This window comes from Rhea pennata, chromosome 1 (assembly GCF_028389875.1).
Source record: "Rhea pennata isolate bPtePen1 chromosome 1, bPtePen1.pri, whole genome shotgun sequence".
NCBI lineage: Eukaryota > Metazoa > Chordata > Aves > Rheiformes > Rheidae > Rhea > Rhea pennata.
In genome coordinates, this window is record NC_084663.1 from 64,637,483 (window position 1) to 64,658,034 (window position 20,552).

Here is a 20,552-nt window from a genome sequence, read left to right on the forward strand (position 1 = left end):
TAACCCAAAGATAATTTTACTGAAATAGTGTAACTAACTACAGTATGTAAGTACTTTGTAACGTTGTGATGGCATAGCCAGACAAAAAGTATAAACATTTTACCATCAAAGGGGAAAAGAAAGAAATGTCTGGATAGTTCTCCATACAGAAGACCACCAAGTGTTAAAAAGTTGCAAGATAAGCTAAGCATAATGGCCCACAAACATACCAGACATCCAGAAGAAGAATAAATACAGAAGAGCATAAATACAGAAAAAAAAAAAAAAAAAAAGTAAATTTTATTGGGAGTAGATGAGAGTGAGCGAAAATCATGAAAGCATCAAGGAAAAGCAGAGAAGAAAGGAAACAAACCCCCTTAATTTCTGACCTCTCTCATGAAAGAGCTCTTAAGCCTGATCACCTTGACTTTGGCAAATATGAAACACCGAGGACTCTAGTCATCAGCACTAGTTATGTGGCATCACGTATACTCAGAGCTAATACAGAATGTATTAAAAACTAACAGTTTTTATATGTTATGGTGATGATTAATAATGTGCAAGAATTAACCATTAGCATGAAGTATGCTGTTAATGAATGAATTTAGTAAAGTTCAGTTCTGAAGTTTAAAACTGCTGTGGTTTGTCAGTCTTCCAAATGCTCTAGTCACGATGATCTCCAACTCTAAACTGATCTATCTTGTGTATATAGATACAAATGCATAAGAACACATATTTAGTTGCAACAATCAATATAAGTTGCAATAACTAGCATCATTAATGATAAATGATTGCATTTAATCTGGATTTCCATTCAAGTGTATTGCATAGGACAGAAGTATCTGCCATCGGAAGAAAGGTATAAAAAACAGCTCTGCAAACGTCAGTTCTTTTGTGGTCTGACTTCATATCCATCATCTGGTATCAGAAATAGCATTGTTTAGTGTCTAATTAGACCAGTAACTCACACCCTCTTTTAGCATTACAGCTATAGCACCCTGAGTTATTGAATTTCCTTCAAAGAAAGACTGTGGAATCATGAGCTGTCACAGCCCAGAGCAGTGCAGATTTATCCATATAACCTAGTCCCACAGGGTCTGATTTAATATCTACCAAACCCAGTGGAAAGGTTTCTAGTCACCTAAGTAGGCAATGGATCAGGCCTTAAATTTAAATATTAGTCTTTTCTGCAGCTAGGTGTATTTCAAAGCCAAACCATCACTTGCAATTAGTGCCCTGATTTCTCCCTGCCCAGTGTGACCTGCACTGTCTCTTCTGGTGAAAAGAGCAATGTTCTGAGTCCTTTTGTAAAGAGTGTCTAGACATCTTAGATGGGCCATCTAAGGACCTTACATGAGACCTTAGTCTTTAACGCCATGACTTACACTCCAGCACAAAGCACGCTCTTGATGCCCATCCTTCCAGCTTTGGCTGCCACAGTGCAGTGCTCATCTCCTCCCTCAGTACCAAAAGTGAGGTGAGATGGCTAGGGGACAGGGTCATCCTCTAAGATATAGGCAAGTGAGCTAGGCACAACATATTGCTGCCCGGAGTGGTGAGTTCAGGTAGTTAGAGGCAGCATCAGCGTCTGCCAAGTGTCCCCTGAGGTCTGGGAAAAAAGCCAGATTTAGGTGCAGGATGGGCAAGCAAAATGTCTCACTGTAGCTATAGTCTCTAAATCTGAGCAGTTTTTCCACAACCACCATAGCAATGTATGTGTGTGAGTGTGTGTGCATTAACCAAATCTGCTGTCAATTACTTCTGGTCTCTTTTCCAGCTTGGGCACAGCTGTTGGCATCTAAGACTTACTTAAGTACACCACACAGTCCATGGATGATTCAGGCATGGTGAATACCCTCCGAATACTGTACAAACTCAGCAGTTCTGAGTCATTACCGTTGAATGTCAGTACCTGTCAAGGAGAGGCAGCACAGCGTAGAAGAGAATGAAGACACAGTTGCAAGTCATGGGATCTGATTTTCTAATCCAAACTTTTCCATTGTCTCGCTGACAAAGATATACGGAAAGTCACTCTATGTTAATACTCACATCAGCATAATAACATATTGGCTCATTGATCCACTGTTATGTTGTAGTGATTAGTTAATATCGCTACAGCTCTTTGAATCTGCAAGTCCTTATTCATCATTCTATTCCACCAGTTTTATGAGTTGCTGCTAAGAATCACAGTCGAATGCTATAAAAGTGATCGATATTACTATTAAAACATCAAAATTCTTCCTGTAATCATTCACAGAGAATGAACATCTACAAAAATGTTAGGATCAAAATAGTTAAAATAGAGTATATAAATTATTCAGGGATGCTGGCAATGATGTTCTCCTGGTAATTAATAAGATACATCTAGGGATTTCCAACCATCTCTGTAAGTAAGCCCAACTTTCAGCTGATGCTAAAAGCTTATTACAAAATGGCTGATCTTTTGAAATGTTTCGCTAAAACATTTCAAATTTCTTGGATAATATGGATAATATACATTTATCCTGAGGGGATAAGGGGATTTTCTTCCATTGGCCTTTTGTTCAGGAAAAAAAAAAAGAAAACTTAAGAACAATCAAGTAACTAAGTAACTTTTTCTTTTTTTTTTTTTTTTTTTTTTTTTTTTTTTTTTTTTCTTTTTTTGGAGAAAGGAGGACAGACAGATGAGGTAAATTTCCATATATTTTGGAAGGTAAATCTACAGTCACCCTGTGTGATCCCAACCTTCAAACTGGTTTCTTCTTGGGAACAATGCTGACCCTTTTCAGTCTTATTCCTAGTGTGAATTAAATATTGTAGCCCACCTGAGGAGGAGCAAAGGAAACCTGTTTTCTGGAGTGAGAATGCAGGATAAGCAAAATTCTTCCAGGAGCCCTATGATTTGTCATTGTTGTTGATCAGCAGTCAGAGATTTCTTTAATTGGGAAGAAAGGAAGCATGTGGATGCACCTCTGCTTCTGCACATCTGAGATGCTTCTGCAGTGCAAACCTGAGAGATTTCTACTGGATCTAGCATGATGCTGCACAGGTCCATGACTGAGGGGTATAAAAGACTTGAGTGTTGCGGGAGATGGTCTCAGTTGAAAGCAGAGCCCTGATGTTGCTGTGGTTCTGGCATATGTTTGGCACCTGTATTTCCTATTAACTCTTGAAAAAATGACCAGAAGCTTTCAGTAGCTCGCAAGGGATGTACTGCATATCTGTGATGCAAGGTTACCCTTTCAGACTAGTTTCCAAGTAGCAAGCAGACATGTCCATGTCACCACTGGGTACGGTTTCCAAAGCAAATCAAGGAAGGAATGCACATAGAGCCTGCAGCGTTTATTTTCTTAGGGCTTAATGAAGCCTACTGAAATCTACAGAAAACACTTCATTTCTTGATAGGCTTTGCCTCTGGCCTTTATTCTCCCAGTAAAAAAAATCTGTCCAGAGTTATGCGCAAGGACACGAACCGAAAAAAAAAATGTACTGCTTCTGGCAATGACCTGTTATCCAGATAAACATGTTTGGGCTCCTACTTCTGTCATTTTAACACATAATTCTATTTTTTACAGGAGGCATGGAGGAGAATAGGGAGAAAAGCAGGTTTATGGTGGAAATACATGCACAATAGGAACAAAGGGACAACTTCTCAGGTGATGTCCTTGAAAAGACCTCGCTATTACCAAATACCAGGGAAAGAGTATGCTTATTCTCTCTATTTCCTTTTATAATTTTTTATCATATCAGTCTCTTAACTATATTAACTACTTCATGTGGTCACTGTATGCACTGCAAGCCTAACTTCTGCTATATTTTATTTCTTTATTACATAATCGTAAAACATGCATTGGTTAATGTGAATACTTGAAAAAATGATAGTTTTCAAAACAGACAATGCTTTTATAAATTTCAAAGTGACATGGGAATGAATACATTAAAAGTATTTTATCTTTATTTTAAGAAGAGCTATGGTAAAGGATGTAATATATTATTCTGCAACTTTGCAAGTCATTTCCAACACACCACCTACACTGAATGTATTATTAACTTCCCTAAGGTGAGTGCCATGTGAGCACAGCTGAATGTTATTAATGTTTTCAATTTTTAAAGCTTTCTAGTCCAATTGGCAGAAACATTTGCTTTTTATTTTCATATAGTTAATTTTGCATGTTTTTCACTGCCAATATGTACCAGAATAAGCCTTTTCAGCTGTAAAATTACTCAAAAACATCCTTAAGAACCAATGTTAAATCTTCAAAGAATACATTCTTAATAATTAAGAAGTATGATTTTGTTTGCATCTTAAATGAAGTAGAAAAAACACTGCTCTTGATTCTATAATAAGTGGATGACTAGTGAAAACAGATTTCTAGTGCAGCAAAATTATCTGTTCTCATGATCCCATGAGTCATAAGAAAAGAATTAGGTATTATCTTCAAATCTACCCACTGTTCTATATGGAAATTTCTCTAGATGGCCTTCTTTTAAAATCTAACTCTCTGTCATCAGTAGAAGAGACTCCTTTCCTGACTGACAGGACTTGTTGCTAACTTTTCAGAAGGATTATGAGGAATTGCTTTCCTTCTTTATCTATGCTTTCTGCTTTAACTTACTTTTACTACTCTCTTAGTTAATCTAACCTTCTGGAAATCTTAAACTCCATTTCTGGCTTTTGTCCTCTCCATAACCAACATACTGTTGACTAGAGGCTTGTCTAGGTGTAAAAGATAAAATATATAAATTAAGCTACAGTGCTTCATTGGCAGTTTTCACAATCTGATTATATTCAAGAATATCGCTGCAAAAACTGTTACATCCTGATCACATGATCTCCAGCCAAGAGGAAAGCTTTCAGATATTTGCCATATTATCTTAGACATTACCACAAAATGACATAAATATCAGGGAGAAAATAGCTTAATAGCAAAAAATGACAATTCTTCTACTTTGATCTGCAAATAGCAAATGAGGTAATAATACATTCTTTTCAAGAATTAGAAAAAGTTCTTTTTCAAGAACTTTGGACATAGCATGACGGCATATGCAAGTTTGATCTTATATGAAAGAACAAGCAAAATGTACATAAACATAAAACAGTCCAAGATGCTCTAGCATCTCATAAAGCATGTAATGCCTGTATATCAAAGATACATTGCAAGTCCTTTGAGACTCTTATTCTGCTTCCACTTACTGCACTGGACAATCAGACCAGCTAGCTTAACCAGTTTTCAAAGACCATTCTCAAACATTCCTAAAATTCATCAGCTAAAGAGAAAAGTATTAAAGTTGCACAACTGCAGGTTGACACAGATTATAAAGTAGTACCTATTGCTAAAATATCTCATACAAAGCTAGAAATAGGACAGATAAACAGGCACATGCAGGCTGAAAATATGAATGCAGAATAAGCCAAACTAGGCTCATCTCAGTGGGCTTATCTCAGCCTTTTTTCTTCCCAAATCAGACAGCTGAATACACATGTAGTTTTTAGATACTTTTAGAGGAGCTGGTAATAAGCAAGATCCATTTCCTCTGTCTGATAAACACCTCAGAACACTTCTGCATTAAGTCTTGCCTTGTTGCCCTAGACAAAATTCCTGCCTCTCCACACTACCCTAGGATGATACATGATATCTGCTGTAGTTGCTCTCTGCCAGCTTCAGCTGGTGGGCGTATTGTGGTGATATTATTAATACCATCAATTTTAGAACCACATGATAAACTGCAATCATTTTGCACCTTTCATCACCATCTCTCCACCCTACCCACTAATCCATCTCTACCTTCTGGCTTTTGAAAGCTCTACAGCATTTCAAAGAGCTGCAGAAAAGGTTTCTTTCCTTCCCTCATAGCTTGTTACCCCACCGGATTAGAGGGTGTACTGGAGCATTAACTCTTTCAATATCATTTGGAAAATGTGTAAACAAATTCCCTTCACTGGAAAGGTCAAAATGGTTAACATAATAGCCACTGGACACATGGACAAAACTGCTAAAATCAGATCCTCCTAAATCATCCAAATTAGTCCATTTTCTCTCAGATATTCAGAGACCTCTCTTCCATAAAGCCTAGCTCTCTTGTGCCCCTGGGGTCTCTTCTGTATTCCCTTTGCAGAGCTCTGGCATGTCAAGTGGGCTTTACAGAGTACATACGTGCAATTCATGCCCACCTGGCATTGCTAGAATCCTGAAAAAGGACCTGCATGTTAAAAAAAAAAAAAAACAGTGTCCCCTAGCTTCAGCTTTTTTTTAATTACATTTCTTGTATAATGATAAAGAAATGTAATGTGTGTTTCACTTCAGACTGGACCATATTATTTTACTAGAATTATCCCCAAAACAGAGTGTTCCTTTTAAGCATCCCCTCTAAATGAATATATAATGTCAAAGTATTTCAATTCCTCATCTATATTTACTATCTTTTACACAATATCTAAGGTTCATTTTTTCAATGTGAATATTCCCTTGATTTATGATGGTTTCAGTGTTGTGGTTGAGGTGGAGCATCTGAGTGAGAGGTATTTTTGGGGTAATATCTCTACTAGACATAACAAGTCTGATTCTTTGGAACATGTGTTTCAATTTCTAAAGGTGATGAGCATCCAGAAATCTATGTGAGGACAGTGTGCACATATCCCCTGTAAAAAGCAAGTACTTATCAGACATTTGATAATTTGGAAGTTTCTGAAAATTAGCTGGTACTGTATGTGCATACAGTTACAAGGAGAAAGCCCAAGAGTATAACAGTTATTTGACAATGACAATTAAAAAGTGGAAGTTAAATTTCACCTTGCACCTGGGTGAACTTTATTTTATAAAACCTGTTCACTGTGAGGGCCCTTCTATTTTGGAATTCTTGTCAATGTGATCTGAAAATAACCAGAACTGTTGACTTCAGAGCAAGCAGCAAATCTCATTCTCATGGGTGTTTTCGTAGAGTGACTATTGCTCATATTAGTCTTTAGCCACGGTTGTGATATAAGAAGAAAGGTAGCTCCTGATATGCCTCTATGCTATGCCTAGAAATATGCTTTTAAGTCACAGCATTGGTACTTTTTTATTACTTTTTTATTGTATGATAAGTCAAAAATAATAACAAACTGCTGGTGGTTTGAACTATTTATCCACAGAAAAGAATGAGATTGATTGAGCCCTGTGTGAGTTGTTTGGACACAGGAAATAAGAGGTATCTGTCTCTTTCTGGACTTAAATGGCTAGGCAGACTGAGGGAGTAAATAAGACTTGCCTCTTTTTGTCAAGGATATTGGTGCAACCCGGAAAGGTGTGGTTTTCTACTGGGTGTTGTTTACTGCTGCTGCTATAAGACAGTGTGAATTACTACACTGAGGAATAAAAGAATAAGGATATTTTCTGCCTTTGTGCCTTTGAAGGCATCCTGGAGCGAGAAGCAGGCTCATGTCTGTGAGATGGGGACCACAGAGGTGGGAAGGTTTCCAGTAAGTGTTTGGAATTTCATGTAACCCAGTACATTCAGATGGGGAAACATTTTCAAAGGAATTTACTGGATTGAGGGTCTGAATTGTGACTTCAGATATATACAACTACATTGAGACAATAATTTTAACATGCTTGAGGGTTGAGCTTGGATCCATACCAAGTGATAACTGCTTATTGAAGAAGGAAGCCAGCACTGGTTTGATTATTCTTGTTTTCTCTATTATCCACCCCAAAAAGGCCTCTGGGATACACAGATAAGCAGCTACTATAAATGAGTCACAAAAGGAATAATACTAGTCAAAGAAGAAATTAAATTTCAGAAACATTAACTTTCTTTTTGACTGAATGAAAAACATTACACGTGCATGTGTGCCATGTGCATGGAAGATGTGTTAATTTAACAATACCAGTGTTTGCTTTTCAAAGAGCCCACGTGACTTCCCATGTGTGGCTGGGTCTCCTCCACCACTGCCCTTTGATAAGCTTCAGTTTTATTCTGTACTACAGGTAGGCTCTCTACTTTCACAATAACACAGCACCATAAAGTCAGAGTTAAATACTGACTTTTGACGGATTGAAAGCAAATACACAGATGACACAGCTTTTGGCACCCTTCTATACAGCCAAGGAAAGCTGACCTATTTAAAGTGACTGTTTGCGCAACATGAAAACTTGCTCCAAGCAGTCATCTCAATCTCAATGAACACAGAAATGTTGCAATTCATATATTTTTGATGGATGATTCTATCCACACTCATCAAGATTTAAACTCATGATCTGCTGGATGGAAAGACTAGCCTGATGCTTCATTACTGTGTTACCACAGTGAGACAGCTTGACCACTTTGCCATTGCTGTTGTTCAGTTAAAATCTCTGACTCCAGGTCTGTGCTGTCATTATTTCAATGTAGCTCCATCTCTTCTCTCTCAGTTAATCCAAGCTATTCAAATAGTAAAGGCATAGCACTGCTGGCAATAATTATCTCTGCTGGTTTTTTTTTTTTTTTTCCTCGGGACCATCAGTTTAACTTTATTGTTTTCTAATAAAATTGAGTTTTATAGAAATTGCAGGACTCCTGCATTGTCAGGTAGTTGTATCTTCCTCAAATTAATAACCAGCTCCGGAGAGTACAATTAGGAATGAGAAGTGTGGTTAAGAAAAAAAAAAGAGAGAGAGAGAGAGAGCTCTGAATTGTCTAGTTTTTCATTAAATAAGTGAAAAGAAAAAGACAACATAATTATTACAAAACCACTGGAGTCCTAGTTGGACTTGCTTTTTTTCTCAAATTTGCAGCAACCAGTACTAGAAACTATTGCTGTCACTGTAGGTCCCTGGGTTGTTTGGCCCCATTCTCCTCAGTCGGCTGGCCTGTTACTGTAGGTTTTCTTTCAAACTGGCTAATTTATACAGTGTATTACAAGGTTAGCATTGATCCAGTTCAGCTGTCATTTTTCAAGGAGGGACTGATACAAGGAAGGAAAGTCTGGACTAACCTACAGGCTGTTTTGTAGTCCGTTGCACAAGCAGACATGCGAGACTGACTAGATATAGACAAAAGCTTTTAAATGCATAAGTAGAGAGCATCTTCCTTTCCAATGAATTTACTCTGATTATATGCACACCTCTTTTGAGTTTGATTTATTTGCTTATTCTTGTGGTTTCTACTCACAGTGAGCATCCCTAATGGTTGAGGGTTTTTTTCTTAAATTTGCCCAGAAAATACCTGTAGTTTACCTGCTCTGCTACAGGCAGAAAGCGAAATTCACTTGTGGGCAGAAAGCTAGGTTCAAGTATTTCCATTACATCCCAGTTCAGCCCTGCTTTGAGACCTTCCCTCACCGTGGGGTGAGACCTCCCTGGTGTCTGACGTCCGTTCTGCCCCATGGCTGGTGTCTCCATCACCGCGTCACCAGGCAGCACAGCCCTGGAAAGCCCATTTCGGTGCCAGATCTGCCTTTCGCTCTCGCTATCTTCTGTCTAGAATTTGTCCACCCCAAGCTGGCTATGATTGGGATTAAATAGCAAGAAGATCTGGCTTCCCAACTGAGACTACCTTGTCACGGCAACTGCACTCAGACACCACATAATATTTCAAAGTTTTCCCAGATTTGCTTATTCCTTATTATTGCAATGGACAAAAAAGAAAACTTATTTACCCTTGACTCATAGTTTAGCTTCTACTTCCCATTTAAATGGTAATGACTGTGATTTTCTCCCGCTAAATGTGATTTCCTATGAGGGATGTTAACCCAAACATTCTAATGTATCTTTTTCCTCTTTGGCTGTATTTATTTTTGGATTCTTACCTAGAAGTGGGTAAACTTAAAGAACATATTACATTGGATCAGATTAAAATTCTCCCAGGAGAGTTTTACTATTATTATTCTTATTGTTAGTTATTTTAGTGCTATATTATCATTAATATTATATTAATTTAAATTATGTTGTTATACTTTATTTTTATATCTTGAATTTTAAATAAAACAAAAAAGTTGTTAAAACAGAACACCCACTGCTTTCATTAACCCACTATTAAGCCAAAGCTGAAGGAATTAAATGTGTTAAACAGCTCTGTTAGCTCCCTTTTTCACTCCTGAGCCGATGGAAGAAGAAGAAAAAGGAGTACCAGTCCCTGAAATTTAACAAGATTTCTGACTGACTGGGAGATGTAAATTTGTTTCATATCTGAAAATACAATTTTGTTGTTGCTGTGCTTATTTCTTCTCGGTTATAGTTGAAAAATTAAATAAGGATGAATTGTTGCAGTATAAACTTTAAACTCATACAGTTCTCATCTTGTCATGTGTCTCAACAACTCCCACAGAAGAAACCTGGTTAGCCGATGTCCTGAGTGAAATTTGATATAAATGTCCTACACCATAAATTGAGCCAAACACTTCTAAAGGCTTTCTGATAATTTCAAGTAATTTTGGATCAGATTATGAACCATTCTCACATGGATTCAATTTTCTTATAGTCGCTACCATAATTTGGCATCTAACTCCTTCCATCACAAAGAAGGAGCAAACACACACTTCTTTCATAAACTACTCTACTCCTGGTTTTGTCCTCATTCAGCAACAGTCTATGACTGGAAGTCATGCGAGGAGAAGTGATTCCTTCTATCATATAGTTTCTGTGTTTTATTTCTACCAAGAACAGCTGGGGAAATCAAGATGAGCTGTTGTAAAGAAGATGTTATACTACAAGTACAGGAAAGAAGGATTTTCCTTCATGAAGTTTGATATGAGCAGAATTTGGTCTGGGACATCAGAAAGTAAATGGACTAGCTTCAAATTCCATGTTGGGTTTTCTTCATTATTTTGTACTGCCTCATTCAAAATATAAACCTGCCTGGAGGATTAAGAGCGGTGGGGTGGGGGGGGGGAATACCCCATCTTATTTATAGCTCTGTCACACACTGATTAGTTTGTTAGTTTGATCTGAAAGGCAGTTTATGCATTACCAATTCTTTGTTAGAAATGTTTGTGTTTTCACAGTCATGGTGACTTAAGCATCTATGATACACTGCAGCAACACAAAGCAACTTTTTAACAAAATTCTCCACCTGTTATAAGTGAAAAGAAGACTTTGCATGGGGTGAATGATAGCCAAACAGCAGTCTGATTAGCCATGACTATCGCTCAGCTAGCTTGCTGGTGAGCACAGTCTTCAATAGGCTTTAAAAACGGAATGCAACAACAAGCAGATGAAAAGTGTATTCTTCCCAGTACTCCAGGCACATTTTGTTTCTTCTGAGTCTTCAGCATAAACATGCTGAAATAATTAACCCTTTAGTTAATGAATTAAAATTTAACAGCTCTTCAGTTTATGTTATTAACACCAGAATATTTGTAGTCAACCATACATTCTATACCTTACGTAATGATCTTGTTGTGCCCATTTTACAATTTTTGACATATAGTCTTGTCTTTGTTGCTGGGTTGCAGTTCTGTTTGGTATTCATTAAATAAAAATTTGAGTAGGGAAGATAAGAGATTATACTGGCTAGCTTACCTACATTGATACTGAACTGGTAGAGAAAACATATATGTATATAACATTACGCACATGCATTGTATTATGCCATATACATTATGGCGAAAAGAGATTTGGTTTACAGTTTCATAGGCTGGTAAGCTCATTAGAGATCCCATAATTATGAACATCTACATTTAACTTAATTGTCTGCACTGCCTCCACTTCCAAGCTGTAGTCTGCTGTTCTCAGGAATCATTACATCATTCAAAATGTCATAGACTAGCTAGTCATAAATTAGTCATAGACTAACACAGAGAGAAAGTAGTTTTTGGTTAGAAATGAAATACTGTAAACATTCCATTTTTTGTTGTTTGGACTTTCACAAAGGATCTAGTGAAAAAGACATATGCTAAAGTAAAAAGAAAACTTTCAAAAATGACTAGTATCTTTAGCAATAGACTGCATTTGTCACTAACTGTAGCTATCACAGAAGTCATGTTTTTAAGAATTTGAACTAGTCCCCAGAAAGATCCTTATGATAGATTGAAAATGTTACATATGACCATGGAGTTATGGAGACGTTGCGGTCAGAGGCCAGGAAGTTATATTCCATGACCACATCTGAGGTAAAGAAATGCTGTTATCCCTGCTTTACAACTTGAAGACTGTGAAAGAAAGATGTCAAGAAAAAGACAATGTGGAGTTCCAGGGAACAGACACTCAATATGTTTACGCACATTTGACAGTCTCTGTGGCATCTAATATTTGAATTCAGATATCCATGATCCTGAGTAGCCTTTGCAAATCACAGAAGTTGTCCAAGTGTCTTTGAAAGTCAGATCTAAGCAAGTTTAGGTTTCTGGGTAGTTGTAGCAGACCTGAATAATTCCTTATCTTTCCTAGGAGTCCTCATAAGAAACATGAATGAAGAAGTGCAGAGGATTCATGATACAGTTTTCCTTTTTTTTTGAACTTCCTTGAAGCTTTCTGTGGTCAATATTTGGCTTCAGTAACATTCAGAAGCTCTCAAGAGACAAAGAATTCAAGTGCTTTGATTCAGATTTTAAAGGAAGCACATCCGTGTTTGTCAGTACAAAGGGGAAGGAATCAGCTCCTAAGAGCAACACGATGCTCAGTTAGAACAGAACATGGAGTAATACTCCAGAGTAAGACTTGCTGATGAATAATGAGAAAGAAAAAGAAATATGGATCCAGGAAAAAAAGTACTGGTTCTGCTCAGAAATTATTTTTGCTTTATATACTTGAGGATAGGATAGGTTAAGGAAAAGAAAAAAAAAAAAAAAAAAGCCCTCAACATCAAACCACACAAGAAAGTCTCTTTCCTTTAGAAATAAATACTTCACCTCTTCTTCTCTCCATTCTTGTCAACTGCAGTAAAACACTCAAAAGTGGTAAAGCATAATTCTATTAACCATGCCAGTTGAGGTGTGTGCTCTTTTATCTGGAGTAAGGGTTCCTTTCAGATGTTTCCTTTTTCTGTTAATTAAATGTTTACAGTCTCTTAAAATGTAAAGTCAGTAACAGATGTTAGTAGAGGATAAAGCTATTCTTAAACTTGATATTTTACATGATCATGGAGGCATGAAATACTTAAACATGTCTTCAAAAGTTATAGTCAAAAACATTGTTTCTTTTCATCTGTACAGCTTCTTTCTTCCAGTACGGTACACAGACAGATACAGCTGGTGGGAGCTGCTCTCTGGTTCATGGCTCTCTTTAGCATTTGAAGCAGCATTCATGCCTGTACTAGCACTTGTTAACGAGACAAATAAAGTTGTAACACTCCAGGAGAAATAATATCAGGGACTGTACCTCTGGGATCTACAAGATATCTATCTATTCATATTGCCCAGATTGTCCCACACTATCAGCATCTTCATATCAAATGATTTACTTCTTCTCTTACGTGAGGTCTCTGGACTTGTCCTGGTAGAGGGACTGCTAAGTAGAAGAGCTGCTATTAGAGGATCATCACTCTCTTTATCAAAATGACTGGAGTTTTTTAAGATTCCTCCTGTTTGGATTACTAGCTCTTTTAAGGATTCTTTTTAATTTGAATTTAAGCAAAGGTGCTAGAACTAAATCTATCCTCGTGGAACAAGTTCGCAAACACTCTTGTGCTTGTTTTTTTTCAGGCATCTGTCAATAGTGGAGAAGTCTCAGTAGGAATGTCAGAGTTATAGAGAAGTTGTTGTCAGCTGTTAGGGTCTGATTCATGTCACTGACTGAGTGAAAAGCAGGTCCTGGAGCACAGCGTATTTGTATAATCAAATTTTTAAAATGTGGCTAGAGTAAAGGAGAGGAATTACATAGCAAATACAGTAAAACCATAATGTGTTTGGAAAGTAAACAAAACAACATGCATGAAAGACACGATTCAACATGATTTACATGCCAAACCAAGATCACATTATTTTTTTCTTTTATTTTATTGCTGTGAGCAAGAAGTCCTACTGGAGTACTGGAGACCGTAAACAAGATAGGAAACCAGGAGATTTTCCAAAGAACATAACAAGGTCAGTGATCTGTAGTTAAGCAGCTAAGAGAGAGTGAATACTGTGTATTCACAAGCAGAGAGTGAGAAATAGATATTGCTCTTGTGCACAGACTATCTGCATGTAAGACAAGAAAGTTGTTAGACTTGGTTGAAATTAGGCAGGATAATTAAGGTTAAAGTCCACTGATTTGTCTCAGAAAGTGTATAAGGTAAACAACATATAATTAAAACAAATCAAATAGTTGGAAAGGAGTTGAGGGAGCTTTTAAGCATATAAGGTGGGGATTGCCTAGCTAACAATATCAGAAACACCAAATAGGAATATAGAAGTAGCAAAATTGGGACCAATGGGGAAAAGGCAACCAGGGTCATATTGGTTAATTCTGAGATGAGACACAAAAAGAGAGGAAGAATGGCAGTGAAAAGGTGTGTGCAGAAATGGAAAAAAAAAGTGGAGAATAAGATGTAAAATCAGTTAGAGAACAAGAAAGTCGACTTTCTGATGACAGGAGTCAAGATAACTACATACTGACCTGCAGACCCAAGTCCACGAGGAAGACAGAGGAAATTCCCTTGGACAACCTGCTGGGCTCTCGATTAGGTTTATATATAAAAGACTTGATGTGGGAGAGTGGAACAAACAAGGATAGAATTGCATCCTAATACTAACAGGAGGGGAGAGCAAAGGGCAACAAAACTGTTTTAATAGTAGCTATGTGTAATTAACAAGATTTAAGAATGATAAATAGCACCTTCATAATTGTGTGTAACAACGTGCAAAATGATGTAATTGTAAATTGATAACAGTGGTGTGTCCATTAGTTAATTAAGTTACTGATTTTTTGATTTTTTACTTTCTTGTGGCTAAATCAATAAACATTATCAACTCCTGTACCAGTTGCATCTCAAGCCTGTATTATTAAGTGGGAGAGATGGACTTTGCGGTAACAACTGAACCATTATTCTCACTTTCAGAGTGGATCCTCCCCTTTAATAGTAGAAATGCCCAGCGTGGGATCTCATGCTATTATTCCTTTTAAGTACAGAGAAAAGCACTTCACTTCTCATTGTTTTCTGAAGAATTCCCATTCCTCTACTTCAATGGGAGTGATCCATCCCTGATCCAGCTGGGAGCCACGAGACTGGCATCCTGGCATGCACTGGAAACCATGCACTGTTATCAGGCAGCATTCGTACACAGGAAGACAAAAAAAAAAAAAAAAAAAAAAAAAAAAAACTGCCGTCACTTCTCCACTCTTCCACTCTTCTCTTTAAGTCTATGAATTTATGAGATTCCAGGGATTTTCTTGGTATTTTTTCTCACTTGGCAGTACGAAATGTTCACTCAGGGACAGATCATGCCATCTGACTTTGGAGACTGGAGTGAGGAGCCTCGTGACCTTCAGCTCCTTCTCTGAGGCAGCTGTTACCAAAGTGTGGTTTGGTTCAACAGCACTCTCAATCCTCAAGTGGCTATGCCTCTTTCCTCTCGGTGGTCAGAGGTGCATCTTAACACTCAACATAATTGCAAGAGCACTGCTTCAACTCACTGTCTGGTACCAACTGACTGTACATAAAACAGGAATTTTCCAACACCTAATACAGATTCACTCTTTGTTCTTAAGCATACGACCTGCCACTCTATCTTGGATGCACTTTGTAAATAGCTGTTAGGAAGAAATTTACCTGTATGAAACCAAAGAATAATTTTGAATTAGCATACTTATTAAAATCAAAGTATATTTACAAACATGATAAAATCAAAAGAGTAAATAAATTTAGCTAAAAAATTCACAACAAATAGATGGCACAACCTGTTCCTGCTATATATTTGCTCAGATGTTTTATTTTACAACGGTACTATTAATTGCTCAAACTTATTTTTAAGGATATAGTTTCAGAGGAATAGATAATCTCCAACAGACCTGCCTTAAAAATTAGTAAAGATGAAAAAAAGAATGTGGATACTATGGATATTTTCTATGCAGTTTCTGTTAATCTGAACAATGAGAAGAAAATTGATGCAGTATTACTCTTTCTAATTTAGGCATATACTAAATTACAGTTAATAATTAGAGGAAATAAAATTAAAGGTAATAGGGGCATTTGATCGCATATTTTTCCTGTTGAGAATCCTTCAAGATAGATAGGAATGATAGCCTTGAGTGTTGCTTTAGATCTTATCAGAATCAAAAGGTTTTCAAAGTCACTGCAAGCTACAACTAACTGCAAAGAATTGTGGATAATAACATAAATTCTTAGAAAGTAAGGCTAATTTCTTAAAACATTCTAATATTCACAGAGTTGTATGGCTCTTTAAAAAATAAAGTCTGTAAAAGCTTTTTTTAATTTTTGTTAACATGTGACCTTAATTTTACTTGTATTTTTTCAGACTAAGCCATCGAACTAGATTACAGAATGTCTTATATTGAACAGCAAGAAAATATTTCACTGAAAGGATGTGTGTAACACTGCTTTCAAAATTTTATTAACCTATGAGACCCAATGTACCCAAGTGGAGTAATAAGTTTCAAATGCCTCTGAAAGAATTAACTCCAAAATTTTGCAATTAAAATGTAAATACTTGCTGTATATTTGAATAATGCAGTTACTGTTTTCCTAGACTTATATTTCTCAAGATTTGTGAAGGTCTTCTATACAATTTTTCTCCTATATGCCTATATCTTTATGCTAGCCCGAATGACCATACAGCTCAACACTTGCAATACATATAAGCACACAGCTTCACGTTATTAGCAGCTTTACAAAATAATGCCATATAAATGCCCCGTTGAAAATATCTTTCGATTCTGTTAGAATGAAAAGTTAAGTTATATTCTTTTTTTTTTTTTTTTTCTCCTCAAATACAGATTTACCAGTATTTTCCACACTCCTATTATTCCCTGGAAGTACAGTACAAAGGTTTGTGTAGACAGTAAGAGATAATGGGGCACTGACAAAAGGCTGAAGAGGAACTTATTAGATATTGCATGCTGCTTTTAGAAAATAAACTCACAACACGATAACACTAAAAGAAATAGACCAATCTTTTACCAAAAAACCTTCAGTCAGGGTTACATTTTCACCAGGAAGATGTAAATGTCAGTCCTTCAGCTGCTTGAACTAGTGTAAAAATTCCAGCTCAGAGTTTTAGTTTGACATTCTTCCTACGAATGTTTGGGAGTTTCATACAAAGCTTCATGTTTCAATTTTCTTTTTTTGGTTTATAATGCATATTCAAATCCTAATTCAGAAAAGCGTGTTTGAGTCTATCCTTATCCTAGAAAGCCTTTAAAAGAGTGAATAATTTTGAATCTGCTGTCAGCTGAATCTACTGAGAGAAAGAAGCTTTCAACACTCTGCCCATATCTGGGACCTAAGTTTCTTCTTTTTTTCAAAGCCTGGCTGATTTCATCAATTTACATGAGCGTTTTGCATAATTGTCTCATGCTTCATTTTACGTTATCACATAATCTTTTTGTCTCCTGCTTTTAAGCTGCTTGTTTCCTTTTTCATTCCAGCTGCATAAATTGTAACTTTGATTTTCTTTTGCTTTTTCATTTTTGATTCCCTCTTGTTGAATTTCTTTGCTTTCTGTCTTTAGATCAGGTAGTTAGCATCTTTATTCTCAATCTTTGATTTGACAGTTCTAGTGGAATTATTCCTGTTGGCCACATCTGAGTAGTGTGATAAACTAAAAACAATTCATATTGCCCTTCCTACTGTCTCTGTGCTTCAATGATAATGAAAAAATTCACTCCTGAAACCCTGGATCCTCATCATTTGCTAACGGACACACTATAAATATGGCTTGGAAGATCTGTCATTGCTGCAGTATTAATTTTTACAGCATTTAGGAGCATGACATGACTGATCTAACGTGAACTATTGATGCAATAATATTTCACTACTAACAGAGTGTTTTGTTTGAATTAACCATGCAGAAGCTGCCAAGGAGCATATTTAGCTTATCTGGCAAGCAACTGGCAGAGATGCAGAAATGAAGGCACTTCTAATATAAGCATGACCCACTGTGATGTGACTTTCTCAAGAGTACGAAGAATGTCTTTGGAGTTGCTGACACAGTTCTGGGAGCACTGATCAAGGTAAGAGTACTGACAAAGATATTTAGATGGTGACTGCCCTTATTGAGCAGTCATCGAGCTGCTTAGCTCCTGAAGCAGCAGTAGAAATGAAAAATGCACTACAGAACAACAAACTGCTCTACTTTTTTACTTTTCTGTGCCTGGCTAAATGGTAGTATCAGGACTTGCAGGCTGTAGTTGACTCAGGTGCAGAGATTTAAGCAAGCAGGATATACCTGTGGCAAAAGCCAAGGCATGGACAGACTGCAGAGCTAGGTAAAGGGCGAGAGGAGTTTTGAAAATCTACAAGTAGGTGCCCTGAGTGGGAAGCAAAGTGCCTAAAACCAATATTTCTTTTCCTAGGGGAAAACTCGACATCTAAGCCTATTCTATCTTTGGCCAGCTCCATTAACTTAGTTACACCAGAAATTAGTTTAGCTCATTTTTTGTATTTCTCACAAACTAACAAGTAATATACACTCAAGCCAAAAGAAATTCACAAAATGTTTTAGCTAGAGCAATTATAGGTGTGCAAGTACTATATGTCCCTGATGCCCATCGCAAATGAGATTTTCCTTTGAATTCTTATTAAATATCATACCATAGCTTGCTAAGGTATATTTTGGCTCTATTTGGATTCTTCACTTACATATTCATTAAATAATGATTATGTTCCTGTCTGTACCAATTGTCATTTTATTTGCACGTTGCTTGACTACTTGAAGACTGATGTTAAAATTGGATTTAAAGCAATGACTAAGCTTAAACTTACAGAACTATTCCTCTCTGGGCTGGTTCAATCACTTCTAATTTTTCCGGTTCATTTCATTTCTTTCTCATAGCCTTGCTCTCATGGAAAAGCAATCTCTCTATCAGTTTTTGTCCTCTGTTTAATGCCTAGTGTGAAATACATTTTGAATCAGAAATCTTCCAGTGAATTCAATTCTTCAGAGCAATGTTCACATTTTGCCAGTAACTGTTCCAATTGGTTATTCAGTTCTTTGATCTATAGGTCAGCTCTCTGTAATCTAGTTTTATCAGTCCAAAATATCCTCATACACATTCTGAGACTTGCTGTTAATTTACTGGTGCCTTTTTCTCCTTCTCCAGTATCAGTTTCTCAAGCACAGCATATATGTGTTCCACCATGAGCTTCCAACGCACCTGCCAACTCTCCAACAACCTGTATATCTTAGGTCATTATACAAAGGCTTCCGATAACAAACAACATGCTAGCTCTTCACTTCTTGAGAATACAATTCTGGGATTTTCTTTGCAGAAAATTTAGGTAATTGATCTGCCCAAAAGACATGGCACACTATCACATTTCCAGCACACTGGTCATGGTTTTGGCTTGGTCCTTTGCTATTAGTGTATCCCGTGAAAATAATTTTTTATTTTCTTAGGTGTATGAAAGATGATGCCATCTCATATGAATATCCTTATGAATATGTAGGTATATGTTTCTCTAGATGAACAAGAACATTCATATTTTTTGTAGTTCACTACGTTCATTATGTAGTATGTTCCTGTCTAAAAAAAGGTTATTAGTGAAGTTGGAAACAGGAACAATAGTTTTTGACTTAAATAGCCAATCAGAAAGTGCAAATAATACATAATGAATAATGACTAGTCAAAGCTGGCAATAAGTGAACAATCACAGGCTGAAATATATTTACATAAACAGTTGAACAATTATCAATGACAAATACTATATCAAAATCAAAAATCATGCAATGGATTATTCATAAAAAGCACTAAATTCATCAAATAAATTATTCACAGGAAATAATTCAGCCATGAAATTTATTATTGACAAATACTTGGTAATGCACATTGAAATAATCTGAACTACTCCCACATCGTTGGATTCTAAATTAACCATAACCACTCTGGAAAAAAGCAACAACAACAGTCCCTCCCCAAAAAACTCCAGAAAACTAATATAGTATCACTTCAGATAACTTACTGAAACTGCTGCTGAATGTACAACACAAGCAACAAAAAAGTGCATAAATTAAAATGTTAGAACGCACAAAGAGTGACTGGGAAATGAACAGTGAGAGGTTCGTAACATCCTTGTTTAAATTGCTCTTGAGATCTTACCTGGCATTTTACACTGAGTTTGCTTGTTGTATCTCAGGAAAGACATAGCTGAAGCTGAAGGGTGGAGAGGGGATCGACAAAATACTGTGCATAATGTATATTGGAAACATTGTGATTTCCACAGGAGGAGAGACAGAAAAGGGTGGATCTGTTAATTATAAGTGAAGATATGATTGAAAGAGGGCATTCTAGTATAAGAGCCACTAGTGAACATATAGGGAATGTGAGTCAGATAACCAGTCTCTCACCTCATAATTCAGGAAGGAGAAGAAGGAGAAGAAGGAGAAACAGTTCAATGAAAGAGATACAACCTGAAGCTGATTGATAGAAATACTTTTTACACAGTTTATGATGGATATAGGGAACTCAGTTCCACAAAATAATTGTCAGAATAAGCTTAGTAGTGTTTGTAAAAGGTAATTGACCTTTATATTGATATACAAG